At 46.5% G+C, this 14630-nt stretch overlaps 1 protein-coding gene across 1 annotated transcript in view; it reads right to left on the reverse strand.

Moving 5' to 3' along the window:
• Window positions 1-14630, reverse strand: part of hmga2 (high mobility group AT-hook 2) — a 172222-nt gene that overhangs the window by 127992 nt on the left and 29600 nt on the right. The window lies entirely within an intron of this gene.

A 14630-nucleotide genomic window follows, 5' to 3' on the forward strand; every position in this document is an offset into this window, starting at 1 on the left:
ATTTTTCAACGGTTGAAATCTGCAGCAAAAATCAGTCCGCATTCCTGCCCATTTCCTCTCTGAATACCGACAGATATTATTGCCCATCAACCTTTCGCGATTACCTGTCAATTGCTTCACAATCCAATGGTTTGGACAGGGGTTTGAAAGCACTGAGCTGCGTAAAGAGATGGGGTGAACAGTGGGGTGCAGAGAGAGGGGTTGCAAGGACAGTGTCAATAGGAAATCCCACTGGTATAAAGGCCGTTTGGGCATACCCCCCTCCTTGATTCTCCACCCCACTGGCTTTCCCCTCTGCCGAAAATGGGGCGGAAAATCCCCCTCCCCTTCTTGGCTTCCAGAATATTATGGGCAATTTTAAAATACTGGGAACATTCAATAATACTGCTAGAATTCTCCCGCCTCCCAGCCACTTGTTTCTCGGAGGTGGGAAGAGCGTCTTTCGCTGCTGGCGAGATTCTCTTCTCCTGACGCTGTTGATGAGAATTCCTATTGAAGCCAGCCCACACCTCCAGCAAACCCACGGGCAGGCGTGCACTTCCGGTGGAACCAGATAATCCCGTTGCCAGCCAGCGAACGGCCAGAGAATTCCGACCTAAGTGTCATTACATGCTGCGTTTGGTGGAGGCAAGTGTCCAACAGCACACAATTACGCTACCAATGTACATACAGCTTCCCGCATAAATAACTAACTCAAAGGCATAATGGTGAAAGTAAACTGCCCACCTGCCACACAGTACAGAGGCATTTCAATTATGAGATTGAATCTGTGATCGATACAAAGTTATCGAATCTGAGCCGTGGCAACAGTTAAGACTTGGCACTCACAGTGACCCACTAATCAAATCAGGGATCGACTTGGCACTGAGGGTATGGATGTTCCAATTTTGGCCCTATATGCCTGCGCCTGGACAGATAGGATAGCCTCCTCCACAGGAAAGGTGGCAGAAAGGTTACAGGCATGTGTTGATCACTTGAAACCACTGCATCCTGTTAAAATCCAACAATATCTATCGAGCGAACCTGGGGAAAGTTCCCGAGCCAGTGTATTGCACCATATATATATATACACAAAGAGCAAATAGAAACTCTACCTGTGCGGATGTCTTTGTACCATGGTTTAAAGCAGGGGTGGGCAAACTACGGCCCGCGGGCCGCATGCGGCCCGCCAAAGGTATTTCTGCGGCCCACCAAGTTATTAAAAAAAAAAAAAAAAAAAAATTTTCTTTTTAAATTTTTTTTAAAAAAAATTTTTTTTTAAGGTTAATGGGGGGGGGGGGGGGGGGCTGTTGGGTTACTTACTGGTATAGGGTGGATACGTTGACTGGAGTAGGGTGATCATTGCTCGGCACAACGTCGAGGGCCGAAGGGCCTGTTCTGTGCTGTACTGTTCTATGTTCTATATGAGGCGCCCAGAATCATAACCGGGTGAAGTAATTATTTTACTTAATATACTATGCGGCCCTTTGTGAATTGTGAATTTCTGAATGTGGCCCTTGCACGGAAAAGTTTGCCCACCCCTGGTTTAAAGCCTCTCAGGTACTGATGCGGTTCTGCGTGTGCCGGACACACTGCCTGCCATCAATGGAAATATCGCACTGGGGGCAGAGGGAGGGGAAAGGGTGGGGCGGGGGGGGGGGGGGGGGGGGGGGGGGTGCAATAAGAGTCTAACTTATTCATTCCCAAGATCTCAAAATTGTAGCATTCTTTACCTCCCTCAATCTTTCCTCCTACAATCTTCAGGTTCTAAACCACCTATACCAGAGATTAAAATCACTTAATTGCAGTGTACCTTGTTGTTTCCTTTACTCTTGTCAGCTTCAGTAACATTCTGCACTATGGGCCCACCGCCCTCACCTTGGTTTCCCGAATTAAAGGTCACCAGAAGGCTCAGGCATGTCACAACTGCCCACTGGGGCATTGCTCAAATCAAGTGCACACAAAAGGAAATTTGTGTCTGTAATGACTTTAAAGGGAGCATTGTTGGGAAGAATTTCTGCCCTGCAACCAGGAAATTCCTGATTTAAACAAACCACCCACTCTGCAGCGGACAACATTGCAATGCAATGTGAATTCGGCAGCGCTTTGCTTCAGGTCTGCTTGTTTCCTGAAGAGCTTGGGAGGTGAGACCTTCATTCTTCCCGGCAAGGGTTTAGTAGCCCTGAACTCTACATCAATTTGTAAAGTGCAGCAGCAACTGCTGTAAACCACGTGTAATATATTTATTTGTCTGCCGCGCTACCATCTCCACTCTTAAAGGGGTGATTTTTTTTTTTGTCTGGATCCATTCAGAAGCAGTGATGCCACTGCCAACTGTTGTGTTATGCTGCTTCAGATAACACAGGCTGCTACTTGGTGCAGTCTTAACTAAAGGATGCTCCAGATTCTGAAATGGGTTCAGCGTGTTTATTGAACTATTAACACAGTTCTCAAATGAATTTGACTCTCTGCTAATCTAACTGTAGTAACTCAGTCTAACTGAACCAGCTTGCTCTAAGCCATGTGCTGTGGTGTGATGCTGCTGATCAACCCTGTCTAACTCTCTGGATGTCTGTCTGTAGAAAGAGGTAGGGTGTGAGTGCCAACTCCCTTTTATAGTGTTTATGTCGTGCCCCCTTGTGGTGATGCCACCTGTGAGTGTCCTGACTGCCCATTGGTTGTGTCCTGTTCTGAGTGTTCATTGGTTGCATGTTTGCATATCATGACATCTCCCCTTTTTTTTTAGATGTATATACATGTGAATGTGTCTGTCTAATGTGACTGACTGAGGAATACAGAACAGAACAAACAAAACAAATGCTTATAAATCCAGGCTCTGAGGCTTGCGTCTGATCCTCGTCGAGGTGGAGAGGTGGTGGAGGGGATGACGGTGTCTTGACAGGCGAGTGGGAGGCACGACTGGTGGTGCAGATCTGCACAGGGCTGCATAGTGGTTTGGTTTCCCACAGTTTAAAGAGCGTTCGCCTCTTGCAGGACAGTTTTTTAAAAAATGGGCGGTGCTGCAGTTCGCACACGTCATGGCGTCGGCGTCATGATGCTCAGTGTGTCTCTGCGCATGCGCAGTGCGGTCCTCGGACTCCAGCACCTGTGCAGTGCGGTTTCCGGCCATTTCATGTTCCCGATCGCATTGCGCATGCGTCGGGCCCCAGGAAGAATGCACAAAATGGCCGCTTTCGTCAATGTGGAGGCGCTGCATCCGGGAGATGGCCTGAACACTCTCCACCTCGTAGGAGGCTTGTTTTTCACTTTCTGCCGTTTTGTACTGTGAATAGCGATTTTTAGAGTGCTCATGAACAGTACACATTTCAATCGCGACTGGCCGGGTCATGTGCTTGATTTAACAATTGCTCTCGCAGAGGATCAGAGTGGACTCTAAAAACGATTCGGTCTCTGATCATGGAGTCAGTGATATCACCGAAGTTGCACGCTTGCACTAGCAGTCTAAGGTTAATTAGATAGGAGTTGAAGGATTCGTCTTTACCTTGCATCCTCTGTTTGAAGATGTAGCGCACAAAGATTTTGTTGGTGTCCACGTCGCAGTGGCTGTCGAATTTGTCCAGGATGGTTTGGTACTTTGTTTTGTCCAGCCCTTCGTAAAAGTGAAAGGAGTTGAAGATCTCTATCGCATGGTCACCCGCAGTGGTGAGTTGAAGAGCTATCTTCCGCACATTGGTCGCGCCATTGAGGTCGGATGCTTCCACGTATAGTTAAAATTTCTGCTTGAATGATCGCCAGTTGGCACTAAGATTGCTGGTGGTCCTGAGCTGATGAGGAGCCTGAATCGTGTCTATTCTATCCCGCCAATGCAAGTGCTGGAAAAAGGTGGCGCAAAAAATTTGCAACTTCCACACTTCCCCAAGATTGGGTATGCGCAGATTGGTTTGTTGCTTTGGAATCTATTCCGCATTGTCATAAACAACGCAGATTTTTTTGCATTGGGATCATGAGGTAATACTGCAGAATCTGCTTTTCATTGTTGCCATAAGAGCTTACCTCCCCAAGAGGACGCCAATACTGCTTTTAGTGATTTGGAAAATTATGCAATAAAATAAATCAAAAGCAAACTCATCGGAACTCCCCCAGGAAACCAATTCAAATCAAAGGGAAGCACATTCTTTCTAGCACAGCCTGTATCGAATCCAGATATATCAAAGTCTCTGCATTTCCTATTCTCAACTCTGGGTAAGAGGGAAGGTAACGGTACATGGTTGCAAAATCTTTCCACTACCTTTCTTCACGCAGTACCATGTAACCCTCATTTCAAAACGTTAAGATGCACTGGGATAGCATCAGCCACATTAATGACCGTTCCAACTTCAGCCTCGCTGGCTTATTTTCACTGAATTGATAAGCGTATCGTTAACTCTAGATTCTTGCCTTCAAGGCAGGAATCAGGAATTACCCCGAATTCATAATCCCACCTCCATCCTGGCAGTGCTCCCCAGTGTATTTTCATCCCGAGCAGGTAGCATTGGTTGAATGTAGGTCCACGACCTCCACAAACATTTCCAAGGCAGCAATGAAGGAGAGCAAATGCTGTTGCGAACAGATTAGGCCCGTCTCTGTCTGTTGGGGTGTCGGCCCAGTTCTCAACATGATTGTTAGGCCTCCTCACCCATACCCTTCTCACTCTCTCACCTATACCCCATTATTCCTCCATACCCATCATGCATCCGCCATACACCCCAAGCCCCCCATAGCACTGCCCTCTCCATACTACTCATGCCTCTTCCCAACCCCCCACACGCACTTTTCCAGTTTCTATTTCTTGATGCCACCTATAATAAGACTGGCAGGCCTTTGAAGTGGTCAGAAAACTACCAAAAAGAAACACAATTCTGTCAGTAGCTCATAAAACTGTCAAACTCAGACATTTATATTCCCGTTGAAAAAAGCTTTAATCCTCTTAACACAGAGAACTGCCAATGAAACAAAACTAAGCGGCCCCTTCATAGCTGTGTGAAAAAGTCCTACGGAGCAAATCAATTAGTGGGTCAGGAGCACAGTCAGGGTTTCATAATGAGATTCTATTGCACAAATGCGCCAACAAAGACTCCAATGCTGAATATATTGAAACATTTGAAGCAGGTTAGATATTTCAAAGATTTCAATATATTCAGCTTTAGAACCTTTGTTGACACAACTGTGTAATGGAGTCCCAGTATGAATGCTTGGCTGAGCTTTAAACACACTGATGGATTTAGCACTATAAGGGGTCGTTAAACAGCTGTGAAGGGACTTTAGCTTTGTTTGAATGATATTTTGGCCATGTAATAAGTCTATCTTTCTTTGAAATTGTTTTTCAATGTCAGTATGTTTATTATAGGGCTCATATGGTTCTGTCCATAGTAGATGCAGGGAGTGTGCTTCAAAGGCTCAAACAATTTCTGGCATTAATTCAACCTGAAGATGAAAGTGCTGTGTCCAGATGACACATTAAAGTCAGATTCTTAATAATGTTTAATACAGAAGAAGCCTTTTCCCACTGAATAAAATACTCTAATGCATGTGAACACTTCCTCAATGCTGGTTAATATAATGGTAACTTACACTTTAAGAACAAAGGCCTTTCATCGATCATTGCATTAAAACAAATTAATATACAGCATCTAAATATGAAGTGTGTGGTTGGCAACATCTCTTAAACTCGCCTGTCAAAAAGGGTCTCAACTTCAGATCATGGTTCTTGACTTCCTGAGGAGCCAAGAATCAAGCCTCCTGGAAAAGGCTGTCTGGCTCTATCAATATTGCAAGGGGTATCAAATAGCCACCCCTATGATGAAGTATGCAGGATAGTTGGGTTTGGGCATGCAACCTCGGGTCATAACATGGGAATTCAGTGAAAATTCTAGAATCGGATCCATTGTCAGTTTTACATACCGCCACCATCCATCCCTGCCGACTCTGTTCCAACTTGGACAGAGGCGTGGAAAGGGGCCTTTATTGTCCGTTAACATATCACTAAAAATACTGCAAAACACATCCAGGGAAAATAAAATCTGCACTCTGCACTTCAACTACTCTGAAACAATTAACTCAGCAATTTCCCAACGGCAATATTTATTGGCTACTTATTAGGAACACTGCTAGGCCAAGCAAAACATTCTCACCATTCAGTTGTTCCAATTAGAGTTTTATATAATAATCCCAATGATCAATCATTAGATATTACTGCCAAAAAATATTAGGGGGACAGTTTCCAATGCAAATTGCCCAAATTAGGCAAAGCGCTCTTTGAAAAAAACGAGAAACTTTAAGTACAAGTTATACCCAAATCCAAGTTTCCCAGATTGTTCAGGATGGTTCACATAAACATCCCACTCACTGGAAACCATGGTCCAAGCTTCCCAGATCAAAATTATTACCAACGCGTTTATGCCGACTGCACCCATTTGTAACCTTTGAGGAGGATCTTCAAAGTCAATGATTTTTTGGGGAGGAACAAATGCATTAGTGGGAAGCATTTTAAAGTTTTCAAATAGTAAGTATTTTGTTTACAAAGAAACTGAGCAGTGCACAGCAATGAAACTAATAAACAACAACCTATATTTATATAACACCTTTAATGTAGTAAATCGCCTCAAGCATGACCAAACAGGATGAGACAGAATGAGACATTAGAACCAAAAGAGGTAGGTTTTAAAGAGCGTCTTTAAAGGAGTTTTAAAAAAAATTTAGAGTACCCAATTATTTTTTTTTCCAATTAAGGGGCAATTTAGCGTGGCCAATCCACCTAACCAGCACATCTTTGGGTTGTGGGGGTGAAACCCACGCAGACACGGGGAGAATGTGCACACTTCACACAGACAGTGACCCAGGGCCGGGATTCGAACCCGGGTCCTCAGCGGCGCAGTCCCAGTTAACCACTGTGCCGCATGCCGCCCTCTTTAAAGGAGGTTTAAGGGGAAAAAGAGTTGAGGGCCACTGCCTAGGTGAAGCCAATAATGGAGCAATTAAAATGGGAGTTCTCCAAAGACCAGAAATAGAAGAGTGCGTATATCACAGAAGGGTGAGGGTCAGAAATGGTGCTGGTTTCGCTCAATTGGCTGCACAGTTGTTTTTTTTAGATGAAGTGCCAGGCCAACAGCGTGGGTTCAATTCCCGTACAGGCAGAGGCCTTCTCAACCTTAGCACTCGCCTGAGTTGTGGTGATCTTCAGGTTAAATCACAATCGGTCAGCTCTCCCCGTCAAAAGGGAAAGCAGCCTATGGTCATCTGGGACAATGGCAACTATAGGGTTAGAGGCGATTAGAAATAGGAAAAGGAAGGCGACAGATATAAAACAAGATACAAATAACTTCAAATTGAGAATCTGAGCTGCTACCGTGAACCGTTATGGTCTTCAGATTATGAAAAGGAAATGGATATTTCGCAAAAGGGATTTACTAGGATGATAACAGAGCTGGCAGGCTATATCTGTCGCAAAAGATTGAATGGGCTTGCACACCTTTCTCTGGAAAAGAGAAGACGGGGATTACCTGATAAAGGTATTTGAGATTTATGGAAAGGGTTTGACAGGGTAAATGTTTCTACTTGCAGGTGAGGCCAGAATTCATGGCTATAAAGATACATTATAAGAATTCAGGATAAATATCTCTATCCAGAAGGTTAGAAAGTGGAACTCGCTACTTTATTGGGGGGAATAATATAAATACATTTAAGAAGGATTATGAAGAAAGGAATTGAAGGATATGTTGGTGCTGAGAGGAAATCTCACCTGGATCATACTTCTATATTCTTTATAAATTTACAGTACCCAATTATTTTTTCTCCAATTAAGCGCCAATTTCGCATGGCCAATCCACCTACCCTGCACATCTTTGGGTTGTGGGGGTGAAACCCACGGAGACATGGGGGAATGTGCAAAGTCCACACGGACAGTGACCCAGGGCGGGATTCGAACCTGGGTCCTCAGCGCCGCAGTCCTAGTGCTAACCACTGCACCACATGCCACCCTATACTTCTACATTTAATCTATGACCTGCTTCTGTGCTGCATTATATTTGGATTTATTTCAGAGTCGGAGTCATTATGATAGTGCAGGAGACCATCCCATCTGGTCCATGGCAGCTCTCTGTAGAACAATCTACTTAGTTCTATTTACCACCCCCCCAACCCCCATAATGCTTCTAGTTTACTTCACACTAGTTCCGTCAATTTCCCCTTGAAGTCACCCAACATCACTGCTTCCACTACCCTCGCATGCAGCGCGTTCCAGGTCATTACCACTTATTGTTTAATAAAAGTTCTTCCTCACATTACCTCGCCCTCTGTCTCCTGCCAAAACCTTAAAATCTGTGTTCCTTATTACTTGTACCATCAGCTAATGTGAACAGCTTTTCTTTGTCGATCTTATCTACACCCATCATAATCTTGCACACCTCTCTCAAATCTCCCTTACACCACAGAGAACAACCAAAGCTTCTCCAACATAACCTTGTAGCTAGAATCCCACACAGCAGGTAGGAGGGCAGCACGGTAGCATTGTGGATAGCACAATTGCTTCACAGCTCCAGGGTCCCAGGTTCGATTCCTGGCTTGGGTCACTGTCTGTGCGGAGTCTGCACATTCTCTGCGTGGGTTCTCCGGTTTCCTCCCACAGTCCAAAGATGTGCGGGTTAGGTGGAATGGCCATGCTAAATTGCCCTTAGTGTTGGGTGGGGTGACTGGGTTATGGGGACAGGGTGGAGGTGTGAACCTTGGGTAGGGTGCTATTTCCAAGAGCTGGTGCAGACTCGATGGGCCGAATGGCCTCCTTCTGCACTGTAAATTCTATGACCCCTGGAACCATTTGGGCAAATCTCCTTGCACTCTCTCAGGGACCCTCAATTTCTTCCTAAGATGTGGTGGCTGGATGTGATTGTGGCCAAACAAGAACTTTATATACAGGTTCAGTATAACTTTTCTGCTTTTGTACTCAATACCGCTATATAAGCTCAAGATCCCATTTGCTTTGCTATCTGCTCTCTCAATGGGTCTATGCATATGAACCTCCAGGTCTTCTTGTCCCTGTACAGTTTATGGAACTGTGCCCTTCCGGCTTTCTTACATTCCGCATGGACAACATCATCTGCATTGGTCCAAGTCCTGTAGAAAATGCATCCTGTCCCTTTTGAGCAGGTGCATCCTGCTCCAGAACCAACCCTAATCCAACAAAAACCTGTAGCCCATCCTCCTGCATCACATTTCAAACCACGCACTGATCCTCCCTATTCTATTTCTACTCTCCCTAATACACAGCACATGGATTAAATCCAGAGATTACCATCCTACATTTTATATCTTCTCCCTGGCTGCTGAATATCTGACCATGTCAGTTCAATACCTCCTTGCTTTATATCGTTGATACCAGTTTGTACCACAACATCCAGCTCACTCCCTTCATGTTCTGCACCCTCTCAGTAAGAACCTTTCCTCGGACACTAGGGAGGTGCCGCACCACGGAGGACTTGCGATGATAGTTACAGAAATGTCTTTCTGGGGACGGCACGTGGCGCAGTGGTTAGCACTGCAGCCTCAAAAATCAAATTCTCCATCCAAGGGTCGGGCGACGGCTTCCACAGAACGTGGGAGCCATTCACGTTCCGGGACCTGTTTGTGACCAACGAACAAGAGGAAGAATAGCCAGGTAGCCAAGAATCAGGAGAACTTAGTCAAGAATCAGGGGAGGGTAGCCAAGGCATGAAAGGGAGAGAAAGGCGAACCACAGGGGGGGGAGGGGGGAGACAGCTGAACTTGAGGAGGGAGGGGCGAACCGTGGAGGGAGGGGGGACAGGAGAGGAGAACCAGCGGGATGGGGCGGGGGGGGGCAGGGAAACGGGAGCCGGAAGGAAGGCACGGGGTGCCAAAACGTGCATGACATCTCCAGGTGCGGGGAAGGAGGAGGTTGGGGATGGAGGACGGGAGGAGCAGCGGAGGCGAGCGGGGGACGGCGGCGAGAACCATCCGGGAGAGGCGGGCGACAGCGGCACGCGACCCGGCCAGGTGTCGCACGCTGTGGTTATCTCCCCAGCACCCAAATGTATATTTGCCCCCCCCCCAGTCCCCGCCACCCCTGCCCCCCCTTACCCCCACCCCACCTCCCCGCAAACAGTCGCGAACGTACGTGGTGTAAATAATTCGGCCAGATGCACAGAGCTGCCGCTGTCGAGCTGGTGCACAGTACCCCACCAGTTAGTCTATTTCATAGTTTATTGTATTCTATGTTGGGGTGTGCCTTCTCTTCTAAATATGTGTATATATATATAGATATATGTTTCTTATTCTGTGTACATAACGGTAATTATACCTTGTTCAAAAACCCAATAAAAACATTTATTTAAAAAAAGTGTACGGGCGCGAGGGGGGAGGGGGGTGTTGGTTTTGGGTTTATATTGTTTTGTAATGTGAGTGTTAAATGTAAAAATTAAAAAATTTGAATAAAGATATATTTTTTAAAAAGCACTGCAGCCTCACGGCGCTGAGGGCCCGGGTTCAATCCCGGCCCCAGGTCACTGTCCGTGTCTGTGTGGAGTTTGCACATTCTCCCCATCTCTGTGCGGGTCTCACCCCCACAACACAAAGATGTGCAGGGTGGGTGGATTAGCCACGCTAAATTGCCCCGTAATTGGAAATATTTAATTTTTATAAAGAAATGCCTGTCCGTTCCTCCAACTATGGAATCTCCGATAAACAACTGCGTTTCTAAGAGGTTAATGTTGCCCGATTTTACATTGTAGTGCAATTGTTCCACTTGATATACCGATATTAACATTTTGGCATGTGGTTTATTGAGATATTAATAATCAGACAGCAGCAATGAAGTTCAGACAGGAGTTAAGGTTGGGGGATCATGTCTGTATTTTGGGTAGATGCAAAGTGTTTCAACTCATACAACAAACAAAATTGGCATCAGTTCTTCAGGATCCTAAAACAGGGTTTCTAATGCCGTGGCCCTAGAATTAGTGTCACGACCGTCTTGTGCGTTGCCCTATTTCCTTGGGCAGGGGAGGGGAGGGGTACCCTCAGACGATGGCTAATGCTCCGCATTCCTAGACCACCTGGATCAATGCCTCCCAGTAACAGTGATCAAGCTAAACCTTGGGAAAGCACAGCCCTATCATTCCTTGTCAACATTCCAGCTCACAACCCCACCACCCCCCCTGCCAATCCTTCCACATTTCTCAAGCAGAAAATCCCTTTTTGTTCTTATCAGTTCAAACAAGAACAATGAATTCCTTGGGCCTGCAAGAATGTGACAAGGTGCCAACAAAGCCAACAGGCAAGGTGATGTATGGCCAAATAAATCCTTCCACAAATAAGTGCTGCAAGGAATGGAACTTGAGCAAATAGAAAATCATTCCTGGCTGTGTGCCGCAAATTTTCACGTTCCAGTCCCCAAGGGAAAACATTAATTGAAGTTGGTCAGGGTGCTGCGCGCTCTCCAAATCTGAACTATGGTACAGCTGAGGTTTTTTTTTAATATAGCCTTTGACAGCAATTAATCAGTTTGAGGTATTCCAATGACAGCTCCCTTCATTGATTCATACCGTCTTTCCAATAATGATTAGATTTTAAAGTGATTGCGCTGCCATCTTTGGCAGTACTCTGGTGTTTGAAGTGGGTACTATTTTAAACAGTCAGAACTGAGGTTTGAATTGGTGCTTGGATGCCATTCTGTAATATTTCAGTCATAGTTTCTATGGAAAAAGCTTAAAGAATTTTAGGTAGTTCAGAATGGAAAGACACGTATAAACAAATAATGGTGCTTTTTGATAATGTTCGCAAGGCATGTGAAAGGTGTTTTGAGATTAAGGTGTGTAAAACAGACACTATTGACCACTCATTACAAAGTGGGCCTGAATTTCCTGCATGTTAAAGCCAGTGGAAAAGAAATTGCATCGACATATAAATAGTGAGTAATTGTTCAGATATTGCCCACTTTACGGGCAGAATTTTTCAGATGACGGGATTTCCCTGCCAATCACGGCCGCTCCAGGGCCATTTGATGCTCTCTCTGAGTGTTGATTGGCTGGAGAAGCGACACCCACCCGCCAGTCAGGGCAAAGTCCTGGGCAGCACGGTAGCACAAGCGGATAGCACTGTGGCTTCTCAGCACCAAGGTCCCAGGTTCGATTCCCTGCTGGGTCACTGTCTGTGCGGAGTCTGTACGTTCTCCCCGTGTCTGCGTGGGTTTCCTCCGGGTGCTCCGGTTTCCTCCCACAGTACAAAGACGTGCAGGTTAGGTGGATTGGCCATGCTAAATTGCCCTTAGTGAGCAAAAACGGTCAGGATGGGTTGTTGGGTTACGGGGATAGGGTGGAAGTGAGGGCTTAAGTGGGTTGGTGCAGACTTGATGGGCCAAATGGACTCCTTCTGCACTGTATGTTCTAAAGTCCCACCTTAGCGAGCTGTTACCCAACCTGCAGGCCGGTTAGCTCAGTTGGCTGGACAGTTGGTTTGTGATGCGGAGAGATGCCAACAGCATGGGTTCAATTCCCGTACTGGCTGAGGTTATCCATGAAGGCTCCGCCTTCTCAAGCGCCCCCTTGCCTGAGGTGTGGTGACCCTCAGGTTAAATCACCACCATTCAGCTCTCTCAAAAGTGGAGAGCAGCCTATGGTCCTCTGGGACTATAAGCCAGCGGGGACTTTCAGCACCAGCAGTGGCTAGAATTGTATGGCCCCCTGCCTGCAAACCCACCAGTGACAGATTAAACATTCTGCCTTATGCTACATCTTGAAAGTTATCTGGGGCTGTTTAGCACAGAGCTAAATCGCTTGCTTTGAAAGCAGGCCAGCAGGACGCTTTAATTCACGTACCCAAACAGGCGCCGGAATGTGGCGACTAGGGGCTTTTCACAGTAACTTCATTTGAAGGCTACTTGTGACAATAAGCGATTTTCATTTCATTTCATTTCAAGTTAGGTTACCAGAGAATCGGCAGGTGAATTTGTTAGAGGATAGGAGGTAACTGGGCTCAATAATGTGGCCTCTATTTCAAAGCCGTACACTTTATGCCTATTTTCTAAAACATGCAGCAATTTGAAAAGCCGAGAAAGAGGGGCTGCTGAAACATGGGGGGATTCAGTCCAAACTAAACTGAGCCACTATATTGCCACCACAGGTAGAAGACTGGAATTACGCTTCGACAACTTTACCTGTAGACAGTCTCCATTATAAACGCAGACATTGGAATGTAAAAGTTAACACAGGAAATGTGTACGACATAACAGTTTTAACATATTGTAGAAAGAAGTACAGGTATTAGAAGGTATGTCGGTCTCCATGTACAAAAAAAACAGCTTGGAACATTGACAGCATTAAATATGGGCCCATTTTCTTTCACAGTTATGGCAGCCGACTACAGAGAAATAAATACAAAGAAGCAGTCCCATCTTTCCAGTGATACAGCGATTGGATCTTTATTCGAAAATATCTAAGTAGACTTCCGGTTGCGGCTATGACCAGCTAAGTCGCACGTTTGGCTGCTCCTGCTACAAAGGTGTTTTCGGGCCGATTGGAGGGCCCCAACGGCGCTGTAAGGACAAATCCCGGTGGGGGAAGGCTCCCTGAAGAGAACCAGACCAACTTTATGGTCGGTACCCGGAGTGGGGTGGTAAAGAGAGCAACAGCAGCTCCCAAAAAAAAGCGGGGGAAGAAGACCAAAATGGCGGCCGGTGGTGCACCCGAGGAATGGAGGAAATGGGCGGAGGAGCAGCAGGCCGCTCTCCTGCGCTTCTTTACGGAGCTGAAAATGGAGCTCTTGGAGTCAATGAATGCGACGACCACCAGGCTGATGGGAGCCCAGGCGACCCAAGAGGCGTCGATTCGGGAGCTGCAACAGGAGATGACTGCGAGGGAGGAGGAGGCCACGGTCCTCGTGGGAAAGGTAGAGGTGCACGAGGCACTCCACCTGAAATGGCAGAGCCGTTTTGAGGAGCTGGATACCCGAATGAGGCGGAAGAACCTGAGGATCTTGGGCCTGGCAGAAGGCCTGGAGGGGTCAGACCTCCCGGGATATGTAGCAGAAATGCTGAGCTCCCTGATGGGGGCAGGGGCCGTCCCTTCGCCCCTGGAGCTGGAAGAGGCCTACAGGGTCATGGCTAGGAGGCCAAGAGCAAATGAGCCCCCGAGGGCGGTGCTGGTGCGGTTCCAGCGACTCAGCGACCGTGAAAGAGTGCTGGAGTGGGCCAAGAGGGAAAGGAGCAGCAAGTGGGAGAATTCGACGGTGAGGGTCTACCAGGACTGGAGTGCGGAGGTGGCAAAGCGGCGGGCCCGGTACAACCGGACGAAGGCGGTGCTACATGCAAAACGGATCAGGTTCGGAATGCTGCAGCCAGCGCGCTTGTGGGTCACCTACAGGAACCAACACCACTATTTTGAGTCCCCAGAGGAGGCGTGGGCCTTTGTACAGGAAGAGAAACTGGACTCGAATTAGACCCAGGGGATACTTGGCGGCCGTAGCCGCTCGGGTACTTTCAGCTGAATTCTTTGTTTGGATTTTGAACTCTTGCTGTGGTTTTTCTTCTGATGTTTTTTCCCCCTTTGCCAACTTCCCTTAGTTATTGTTATTGTGGTTATTCATGGTTATTTATGGTTATTTATGCTGTTTGGTAGAGGGCGACTGTTAAGTACATTGTTATTTGTTAT

This window comes from Scyliorhinus canicula, chromosome 20 (assembly GCF_902713615.1).
Source record: "Scyliorhinus canicula chromosome 20, sScyCan1.1, whole genome shotgun sequence".
Lineage (NCBI taxonomy): Eukaryota > Metazoa > Chordata > Chondrichthyes > Carcharhiniformes > Scyliorhinidae > Scyliorhinus > Scyliorhinus canicula.